Consider the following 12408-nt stretch of genomic DNA (forward strand, 5'->3'; position numbering starts at 1 on the left):
CAAAGCTTTGCACTCACTGGCATAACTTACTCAGATTTCCTTGTCTATCTAGGTTTATATCACAGTGTTGTGTTTCCACAGAATAATCCAATAAATGGAATTCCCTGGGAAGTTTAGTCTAATTGGAAATAGTAAATTGTTACTGCCTGAAAGTTTGCATGCTTCTCTGATATATAGAAATTTCTAGAATGATTAGCATTCTTAGTTCCAGACACAAGGCCCTTTCTCACCTTTATACTCAAACCAACTATGGAAAATTAGTGGCTTTATGCAGAAGTTAATTCAGCTGTTTTGATTAAATTTGATAAAATGAGTTTAAAGTTACATTTACACATACACACATACTTGAACACAGTTGAATCAGGTAAATAACTTTCTATTGGATTTGTTGTTTTTATTCATATTTTTTACTCAAGCAATCCAATAGAAGTAAAGGTAAATTTAAAACACTTGATAGATTTGTTGTTGTTCAGTCGCTAAGTCATGTCCCACTCTTTGCGACCCCATAGACCGTAGCATGCCAGGCCTCCCTGTCCTTCACCATCTCCCAGAGTTTGCCCAAGTTCATAATAAATTCATCTAAATTTTCGTATTGGTAAAAGTGTAAAGTAAGAAGCTAAATAACAATTTAATTTTATTTTTAGATCTACAAAAAACGAAGTATATAGAAAACATCATCTCTGTTGCCATATTTTTGATTTCTAGTATTTCCATATGACTCTTTCCTATAGTTTCCAGCTCTCTGCTAAAATTACCCATCTGTTCTTGCATGTTATCTAACTTTTCAATTAGTACTTTTAGAACGTATTATTCATAGTTATTTTAAATTTCTTGTCTGTTTCAGCATATTCAAGACTGGTTCTGATAATTTGTATCTTCAGACTTTGTTTATTCTTGACTTTTCCAATGTCTTGTAACTTTTTCTGGAAGCTAGACATGTAGAGCACAGCAAATTCTGAGGCAAGTTTATCTTATGCTTGGAGATAAGCATACCTTTCCTTCTTCTATAACTTTAGTGTGAGGATTTGTGTAAAACTAGGCAAATTTGGGATTGGGTTTGAAATTTGGTGTTGCCATGTTTACACTCAGTGCCCCAGAAGCTTCACATTCCTTGAGAGAATACTCTTGGAAAACTTAGTGTGGGCTGGTTTACCAGAGATTACTTCTCAGCGTCTGCTCCCTGAGGATAATCTGTGTCTTCCAGCTCTTCCAGCTATATTCCACTGTCGTTTTCACTCAGTGTTTGTGACCTTAGTGACAGGAAACAGCAGAAGAAAGATCCTCTCAGACATGATGATTAAGCCTCCGTCTTAGCAGCCTCTATGAACTTGTGAGTATGACCTTCACTGTTGCTCTTGCCCCCCTTACAACTGGAGTGCAGGGCTTAACAAGTAGCCCTGCCCTGCTGCATCGTTTTCCACCAACCCCATTCTCTTCTCCTATTTGAAATGGGATTCCATTGTAGTAAGGTGATGGTTGTTCTTGCTCTTTCCCCTGCAAATTATGCTTTTGTTGTAAAAGGAAGAATGGGAAGATGGGTCTGATTGGGATTTCTGTCATCTGTCCCAGTTGACATTACTAAGGAGTGTTTTCAGAAGTCCTCTGTCTTTCGTTTGATTACCTGCTGGGGTTCAAAGAGGAAAAACTGCAGCTCCACTGGAACTATACACTCTGATGCTAGCGTATGCTTGACCTTTCGCAATTTTTCAAAATACTATAGCTGAATCTTCTTACAAGATAATAATGGTATCTGATGCTGTATGCACCAGGTAAGAAAATACTGTTTTTGCTATAAAGTTGGTCTCTTGGTCTGATGCAATACAAGGTGAGATACCATGGTACTGGATTCATCACTCCACCAAACTTAAAATAGTACTGTTAACTGAGATCCTTTGTGTAGGAAAGAAGAAGGCAATGGCACCCCACTCCTGTACTCTTGCCTGGAAAAGCCCATGGATGGAGGAGCCTGGTAGGCTGCAGTCCATGGGGTTGTGAAGAGTCGGACAGAACTGAGTGACTTCACTTTCACTTTTCACTTTCATGCATTAGAGAAGGAAATGGCAACCCACTCCAGTGTTCTTGCCTGGAGAATCCCAGGGATGGCGGAGCCTGGTGGGCTGCCGTCTATGGGGTCGCACAGAGTTGGACACGACTGAAGCAACGTAGCAGCAGCAGCAGTTTGTGTAGGAAAGTCAAACCCAAATTCAGGATATTTATTGATTCATTTGAGAACAAATTACTGGCATTTCCAGCATGGAAGGGATCAAGTATAGGCAACATGGTACCAATTTATGAACTGATTTCCTCAAGGAATGGTGCCAAAATGAGGGTTGAATGTTGGTCTCTGGTGTTGGCCATTTGGACCTTTGACATTGGTTTTAGATTATCTAGCAGGAGCAAATGCTGTTGGGCACACACATTACCTCAACCTCAGTCATCAGGGCCACTTTATTCATGTGCCCATTGTAGCGGCACTGGAGTGGCCAGTGAAAGAGATTGGCTAATATCCCTGGTCAAGTCATTTTTAATTCTTGCCTCTTCTGTGGGGGATGTTCTTTTGTGGGCATTAGCATAGAATACAACAAAATTTACACCCCCACACCTAGTCTCACATGTTCACCCATCTGCTCTTACCTCCTATCTCCTTGTACTTCTTTAAATAATTCTTTCTTTTCCTTCAAGGCACTTGTCAGTCATCCAAAGCATTGGTCACTGCCAGTGAATTCTTACATATTCTAACTTTAGCCCCTTTTTTCTATTACCATAGTAAAAGATGATCAGATTCACAACCTGAAGCCCTGCTAGTTAAAAGGGTTTTCTCTATCTATTGCTCCACTGTCTCAGGCCAATCCTGAATTAGATGCTAATTCAGTCCCCTCCATTTTGCACTTACATACTAACTTGGTCCCCAACATCCTTAGATATGATCTGAGAGAGAGATGCAAGCACAACAATGGTGGGGCCCTGGGGATTAGGGCTGCTTCCCATGCAACTTGCTTGTGCTCCCTGGTATTGCTCATACTTGATCCTAGATATATCTCTTCCAAGTGGTGATGAGTTATTAATGGGTCTGCCCAACTTATGAATTGGTGGGTCTGATAGGACCTAGCTCCTGATAGGCAGGTCTGGTTACATCCTCACTTAATATCCCATAGTCATACACTCCACCCTTACCAAGGCCCACTAACAGGCCAGTGGCTCTTTCTCAACAGATGTAGAGTTCCTATTGCAGATGACATGACCACGGTCTAGAACCTCACAGCTCTTCATTTGGATTTTCCTAAAGGAGTTTCCATAAACTTGAGACAGTCTCTTTCCCATTACTGGTAACTCCAACACCACAAAGTTCTACTAGATCATGTGGCCCAAGCAGAGCTCATTCTTTCTCTTGTCATTGTTCAGTCACTCAGTCGTGTTCAAGTCTTTGCAACCCCATGGACTGCAGCTCCCTAGACTCCCTATCCTTCACCATCTCGCAGAGCTTGCTCAAACTCATGTCCATTGAGTTGGTGATGCCACCCAACCATCTCGTCCTCTGTCATCCCATCCTCCTCCTGCCTTCAATCTTTCCTAGCATCAGGGTCTTTTCTAATGAGTCACCTCTTCGCATCAGGTGGCCAAAGTATTAGAGCTTCAACTTCAGCATCAGTCCTTCCAATGAATATTCAGGACTGATTTCCTTTAGGATAGACTGCTTGGATCCCATTGCAGTCCAAGGGACTCTCAAGAGTCTTCTCCAACACCAGTTCAAAAACATCACTTCTTTGGTGCTCAACCTTCTTTATGGTCCAAATCTCAACATCCATACATGACTACTGGAAAAACCATAGCGTTCTCTAGAAAGGAACCATTCCTTCTCTAGAAAGGAACATAGCTCTGCTGACACCTTTATTTTGGCCCAGCAAGACCTGGGTAGGACTTCTAACCTGCAGGGCTCTAAGAAAATAAAATTGTGTTGTTATAACCCACTAACTTTGTGGTAATGTATTATGGCACCCAGAGAAAATGAATACAGAGTACATAGAAACCATAAGCATAATTTAGATATCAGTTCCAACTTTAAGGACTAGTGAAGGCAAAAACAGGGAAAGTAAGACTGAGTGAAGAGTATGTTACTGTTACATATTCTTTGTGAACTACCTATGGAACGCTGTGAAAGTTAGCTATATAGAAAATGAGATGGTGAAAACAATTGGGTTTATCAAGCAAATTTGACTATAATAATAATATAATTGTTATTATTTTGGAGGATGTAAATAATGATGAATTTTACTTAAATAAGTAGTAGGAAGAGATCCTGATTAGAAGCTGTATCACTCTTAGTAACAGAGCAGACAATTTAAATACAACCAGCTGTGCAGGTCTTTTTCCTAGTTCATACTGAAAAGAATATGAACAGGTGAGCATTAAATTCCTTTCTTTCCAAGGCTCTCCCTCTCATTTTGAGTTCACGATTATTTTATTTCTTCTGTTATGTTCCACTTAGTTAATATTAAGCAACAAACCTAAAGCAAAGATGTATTATTTATGAGTCTTGGGCAAGTCAAATATCATGTGGGAAAGTACTCTGATGCAATGACAGCCTCCAGGTACAGTGCCAAAAATATTATCCCAGGGGGTAATAGAACAGAAAGGCTCACAGCAAATGTAAATGCACAAGTCATATTTAGAACACAGAAACAGAAGCAAGGGGAGAGAGACAGAACAAGTTAATACACATAACAACGTATAAATGGGATGAAAGCAGCACACTACCTGAATCCTGGGGTGTGCCATGCTTATCTCCTGTCTCTCTCCACCCCCTGCTTTCCTCACTGATAATGTGGTTACTGGTACTAGAACTTAGGTTTGAGCAAAAGGGCTTACAGGCAGGACAGAGTCACAGAGACAAGTGCCCGGTCAGAGCTGTACCTTGTCAACTTGCCTTCTAAACAGACTTGGGTTTTATTTGTATCACTTGATCAAAGGAGATACGGGGTCAGAATGAGTATCAACAATGTATGTCCAAATTAAGTACACATGATTGTCAAATGCTTCATTTATTTCATGTATACTTAGTACATATTCAATATTTAGTATATTGCAAATATTTTATACCCAGGGCCTCATGAATATTAGGTATCTTTTGACTTATTCTTTTTTTAGTTAGCTATAAATGATATATAAAACTGTGCATATTTAATACATTCAATTTGATGAATTAGAACATAGGCGTCCGCTTGTGAAACCATAATCACAATAGACACACCTATCACGTCTAAAAGTTTCCTCATACTTCTTTTGCTGTTACAAGAACATTTAACATGAGATCTACCCTGTTAACTATTTAAATGTTCAACGCAGTATTGTTAACTGTAGATGCCATGTGGTACAGCAGGTCTCTAGAACTTATTCATCCTGCATAACTGAAATTTTATGCACACTGAACAATTCTTCATTTCCCCTCCCCCTCAGACCCTGGCAACCACCATTCTGTTCTCTGCAAGTTTGATTTCTGCTTTTGTGAGTCTGACTATCTTAGATACCCCATCATGGTAATAATTATGGAAGATTTTTCCCTTCTGAGGACTTATTTCACTTAGCATAATTTCCTTCAGGTTCATCCATGTTGTTGCAAATGGGTAAAAAGTCTTTGTGAGAATTAAGGACTTTGGGAAGGTCATGTACACTCTCCTCTATTTAAAATGGATGACCAACAAGGACCTACTATATAGCACATGGAACTCTGCTCAATGTTATGTGGCAGCCTGGATGGGAAGGGTATTTGGGATGGGGAATGGATACATGTGTATGTATGGCTAGGTCTCTTCACTGTTTACCTGAAACTATCTCAACATTGTTAACTGACTATATTCCAATACAAAATAAAAGTTAAATAAAAAAGATTCCAACTGGGACTATGAAAAAAAAAGTCTTAGTGAGGATATGGAGACATTGGACCCCTTTTCCACTGTTGGTGGAAAAGTAAAATGGGGCCATTACTGTGGATAACAGTATGGAATTTCCTCAAAAATTAAAAATAGAACTACCATATGATCCAGTAATCACACTTCTGAGTATTTATCCAAAGGAATTGAAATTGGGATTCCCCAGGAAACATCAAAACTGCCATTATTCTCTGCAGCTTTATTCACAATAGCCAAGATATGGAAACAGCCCAAACGTCCAACAATGGATGAAGAAAACATGATATATTCATATAATAGAATACTGTCCACTCCTTTGAGTGTTCAAAGACTAATATGCTACTAAGTATTTGTTGAATACACCCTATGAATCAGCTTACCTCTAACAAACATTTTGCTTACTACTTACTTTAAACATGTAACATTTTTTTCATGTGTGTTTTATAAACTGCAGACTTATGTACATTTCTTAAGTGAATCCGAGTATCCTGAAAAGTAAATGTGCATTACACCGAAAGCCAGAATTTCACTGTGTATAAGTTGACATGACAGTATTGTACGGGTGCCATCCCTCTGCTTAAACATGATTACATTATAATTGGCCTGTAACTCAAGAGCAGCCAATCAATAGCTTGGAAAAAGCTGCACAAAAATTAGCGTTTCCTTTTTGTTAGTAATCTGAACTGTAAATAGCCAGAGGTCATTTGTTTGGTGGAAACAGAAAGTGAAAGAGACGAAAAAGAGACCAATAAGCAGTGGTGGACAGGAATAAACAGAATCCGTGCATAAGCACAAGCCAAAAATACCTTCGTAGGAAAAATCAAGTTTTCAGTTTTGTAGAGGGAACATACACCTGAGATGAAGACATACAAAGTGAAGCAACGGAGAAGTAGCTAACGAATATTAGCAGAATAGAGACTGGTAAGCTTACACTTTTGAGAAGACAGTTGGTAGGGTGACTTTGGATCTTAAGAAACCGGGCAGTCCCAAATTTTCTGAGGTGTAATTATGACTGTGAGCCTAGAATGCTGTGTATCATATCAGTAAACAGATGATGGTGCAACCCTCAGCCACTACAGCCGCCCTGCCTGTGGGCCCTGGGGGAACTCAGAATGCAAACATAATATCTGCTATCAGACTATCAAGCCCTGCAGCCACCCTCTACCCCTACCCCCAAGTACCTGGCCTTTGTTGTAAACATATAAACAAACAAAAGTCTATATATTCTGACTCCCCACCTTGCCTGTTTGGAGTTATCTGAGATACTACGTCCTGGGTGTAAGTCCTCAGTTTTGTCCACCGAATAAAACATAGCTCTCAACTTTTTAGGTTGTGCATTTTTTTTCAGTTGACAGGATTCTGGTCATTTTCATTACACTTTGTTTGGAGACTTTTTTGACATTCCCATAAAATATAGCCCAGTGATTAGGAAGATGCCTGTTGGCTAGTTTTGTGCATTTCCTATCATGAAATGAACCTACCTTTTCCAAGAGATACCCATATGAGTTGAATAGTTTCTCAGTAAGAATTCCCTCAGTTTTATGTTGGTTCTTAGAGTATCACTGCAATATGCAAAACAAGTCCTGCGTAAATTTTAAAAAGGCTTCAAGCAATAATATTTAGCAAGCAGACTTTCTGTTCTTGTTAAGGTTAATTTATTCATCAGGTGAATAAACTACCACCACACTTTCTCACATTCTTCAATACCTCTAGGATTTGGTGGTGGCCTTAGGGAGCCAATGTAAATGATAATGATAGTGCTAAAAAAGAATTGATTTTGAAAAGGATCAGCAAACAAATGGCAGGCATACGGTCACTCCCTTTTTCCAGTCCTGTTGTTGATATAATTACTTAATCATAGTTTTGTTTCTCCCTAAATCCAGAGAAGTTCATAGTTACAAATATTCATGGCATGGTATTTCAGGTCTCACCACCAACAAACCTAAGCCAGCACTCACAATTAAACCTATTTGACATCAGCGTGCTATTTCTTTTGGACTGTTGCCTTTGGTGCTGGCTGTTTTCTCCAAGTGATTAATGTAACCTCATTAAGTTAATGAATCTGGTACTTCAGCATTTCTTCAGGATAGAATAACTAAAATTATTGGCTATGAACTACTCTATTCACCAATACATTCTGTTACTTTATTAAAGTTGCTTATAGAAACTGAGCTTGATTTAGAAACACTCAATCTCTGAACAATTACCAGCCCCTAAAAATGCAACCCTCTCCAGTACTCTTGCCTGGAGAATCCCAGGGACAGAGGAGCCTAGTGGGCTGCCGTCTATGGGGTCGCACAGAGTTGGACACGACTGAAGTGACTTAGCAGCAGCAGCAGCAGCAGCAATCATTATTAAGGAGGAAAGAGAATCATGAAAGCTTAAAGGAACATTTTAATAGATAGCAAAATCAAAATTGAAAACTTCTGAAGGCCAAAATCACCTTGAAATTTAAAAAATGGACACTAGGAAAAATATTTGCAATATATACAGTATACCACAATGATTCATATCATCAATAAATGAAGTATTTCTCTGGGAAGATCCTCTGGAGTAGGAAATGACAACCCACTCCAGTATTCTTGCCTGGAAAATTCCATGGCGAGAGGAGTCTGGCAGGCTGTATCCATGCGGTCACAAAGATTTGGATACAACAGAGCAACTGAGCACATACAAACATACACACACACACACACACACAAATAAATTAGAAAGTCCCCTACATGACTGCTTATGAGGTATTGTTAGAAAGTGCACAAAGCAAGGCCATGCTTTGCGATACTTTCTTTCCCTCCTACTTCTACACTAGTATAACTTCATATAGGTGCCGGGGTTTTTTTGGCCTTAAGAACTTCCTTTTAAGGTGGTAATTCACTTAAGAAAAAGGATTTCTGCAATAAACTTGAGTTGGAATTGGCTGGAAACAACAAAAATAATGCAACAATTTCCACCTTTGGTGGAAAGGTAGAAACTCTTGCAATATTTTTCTTTGGATTTGTCTAGATCAGATATTATAAGATGATGTATACATCCAGGCAATTTAACCAATGGGTGATACCATCCAGAAGACATGGGTGATGGAAGTGAACATCATGTGATGTAGTCCTGTCCTCCCCAGCCAAACTGTAACTAGAATGCGGCCATGACTCTACATCTAATTTGGAATTTACAAGATAAATAAGAGTCAGTGGAACGTATTAAATTGTATTGTGAAGATGCAATCAGCAAAATATGAACTGTGAGAAACTGAGCAGGATAAACAACCTCTTTCTTTAATAACAACACCTGGGAGTGAAGGAGGGTAAGAGGGAGCAAGGGCGGGAAGGGGAAGATGAAGAGAGACACTATATATTAGAAACAAAACAATAAAACTTAAAAATTAAGAGACATATCAACCAATTTATGTACCATAGCCAGACCCTAATTTGAAAATAAGTTGTTTTAAAAAAGTGTATGACAGAGTGAACGTTGGGGGGACTATTTGATGATAGTAAGGATTTTTAGGTATGCTAATAATATTGTTCTTTTAAAGAAAGATTCCTCTTTTTTAAGAGATATATACTTTTAAATATTTAGAAAACTGATAGAATATCTATGGTGACACACTGTACCAGTTTGCCCAAGATTGAGGGTATCCTGTGTCTTGGAACTTTCAGTGCTAAAACCAGGAATGTTCTGTGCAAATGGTGACTTCCCATCAAAACTAACTGGGATAGGAATTGTGAAATTGGTATGGCTAGAGATGAAATTCTATAGGCTTATTGGAGGATAATTGTTGAAACTGTAGTAAATACTTGAAGATAAAAAAATCCATGGACCAATGTTACCTGTTTGTGGAAAGATAGAATACATTTGAAGAAGGCAATGACACCCCATCCAGTACTCTTGCCTGGAAAAGCCCATGGATGGAGGAGCCTGGTAGGCTGCAGTCCACGGGGTCGTGAAGAGTTGGACAAAACTGAGTGACTTCACTTTCACTTTTCACTTTCATGCATTGGAGAAGGAAATGACAACCCACTCCAGTGTTCTTGACTGGAGAATCCCAGGGATGGGGGAGCCTGATGGGCTGCCGTCTATGGGGTCGCACAGAGTTGGACACGACTGACGCGACTTAGCAGCAGCAGCAGCAGCAGAAGACATTTTAGTAGTCAGTGTTAACACGCTTCATGAAATCATTATATCTGGGTGGTTTGTTTTTTTTTTTTTTCGTTTTTTTCAGAACAGAAAGAAATCTAGTATGAAACATTTATTATTCAAGACAAACAACAAAATAGGCTTGTAGTGATTTTTTGAAAGTTCATTTGTTATTGTAAAGTTTCAAGCTTTATAGTGTGAGCAGACAAGAAATACTTAGTGAGTGCATACTACTCAGAAAGGGTTCCCAGGTAGCTCAGGGGTAAAGAATATGCCTGCTAATGGAGGAGACACAGGATCCCTGGGTCTGGAAGATCCCCTGGAGAAGGAAATGGCAACTACTTCAGTATATTTTCCTGGAAAATCCCATGGACAGACAGCTTGGCGGGATACAGTCAATGGGTTTGCAGAGTCAGACATGACTTGGCAACTGAACACCTAACTCATAACGGCCCTGAGAGACCCCTTTACATAGAAGAAATATGAAAATTAACCAGAACAAAGCAATGAATTTTAAGTTTTATAGAGTCAGAGGAGGAAGCACTCATTAGTCCAGAGATGTAAGTGGACACATAATCCTTAAATCTATTAATACAGAAAATTTATGCTTGTAGGTGGATCTGACTGAAAGGGATTCTTTAATTTGAAATTTTTCACAGAATAAAAGAGAATTTGTAGAATTTTTAAAGACCATGACATGTATGTCTTTAACATGTATTTCTTTCTTTTAATATAATCTCCAGAGTATAAGTGATGAATTATATAGTTTACTTCTTTTCTTAACAGTATTGAATCAACAATGTAAAAAAATGAAAATTTATTTTAAAATGACTTTGTCATATCAATAGTTTTGTGATTTGTGTGATTCATGTTCCAAATAGAATAGTCTCACAACAAAATCCAAATTTCTCAGAGAAAGGAAATTAAACTACCACTCATTTTTCATTCAAATTGTGTGATGAATATCTTCTTTGCTTCTTCCCTCGAAGAGAGAAAGATTCCATTATTCTTGGCTGATTTAAAGTAACAAATGTTATGGAACTGATTTATGCTTTTCAAATGCCTTTATTTATAAAACTGAGATGTGGAAGCCTTCAGAACAGGTTCTATAAGACCACATAAGTTGTGAGAACACGTGCTTTGTCACACAACACATGAGCCATGCCTTCAAGCTGTTCTTCAGAGACCAGAAACACAGTACCCAAACTGAGGTCCTAGAGAAACTTGAAAACATCTAGGAGTGACACCATAAGGAAGCATACAATTGCAGGTCTTTACAGTCAGGCTGGAAAATGGGCAAAATGCCAGGAGCTTCAGATCCATACAAACCCCAGATAATCTCTTTCTGTGAGACATGAGCACAGATTAGCACTGTGTCAAAATGCCTATGGCTGCTTCAGAGTTTGCTGAATTATGATATCCAAAAGAGGAAAATTAAGTGAACTGTAGAATAGAGTCCCATATCAGTTTACTTTCTGTTCTTAGAATATGCCTCACTTTACTACATCCTGTTGCCATCTTTCTTAATGTCGCACAATTACTTGTTCAACCCGACCTTGTTGTTTAGTTGCTAAGTTGTGTCTGACTCATGGACTGCAGCCTGCTAGGCTCCTTTGTCCATGGAATTCTCCAGGCCAGAATACTGGAGTGGGTAGACATTCTCTTCTCTAGGGGATATTTCCAACCCAGGGATCAAACCCAGGTCTCCCACATTGCAGGAGGATTCTTTACCATCTAAATCACCAAGGAAATCCACTGCATAGCATAGGGAACTCTAATCAATGCTCTGTGGGGACCAAAATAGGAAAAAAAAATCTTAAAAAGAGGGGATATACATATACATATAGCTGATTCATTTTGCTATATAGTAGAAACTAATATAACATTGTTAAGCAACTATACTCCAATAAAAATTGATGTAAAAGAAAGTTATTACAAGATAATGGCTGTAATTCCCTGTGCTATATGAGCTATCCTTGTTGCTTATCTATTTTACACACAATAGCTTGTATCTCAAGCCCACACCCCTATCTTGCCCCTCTTTTTGTTCTTCCCTCTAGTAACCACTAGTTTGTTTTCTGTATCTGTGAGTCTGTTTCTGTTTACTATATACATTTATTTTTTTAGATTCCACATATAAGTGATATCACACAGTATTTGTCTTTAACTTTTTTCACTAAGCATAAGCAGTCTCTAGGTCCATCTGTATTGCAGAAAGGAAAAACTTTTATTCTTTTTTTATTGGCTGAGCAATACTCCATTGCATATATGCACCATATTTTCTTTATCTTTCCATCTGTTGATAGACACTTGGATTGCTTGCATACCTTGGCTACTGGAAATAGTGCTGCTATGAACAGTGAGGTGC

This window comes from Bubalus kerabau, chromosome 1, assembly GCF_029407905.1.
Source record: "Bubalus kerabau isolate K-KA32 ecotype Philippines breed swamp buffalo chromosome 1, PCC_UOA_SB_1v2, whole genome shotgun sequence".
Lineage (NCBI taxonomy): Eukaryota > Metazoa > Chordata > Mammalia > Artiodactyla > Bovidae > Bubalus > Bubalus kerabau.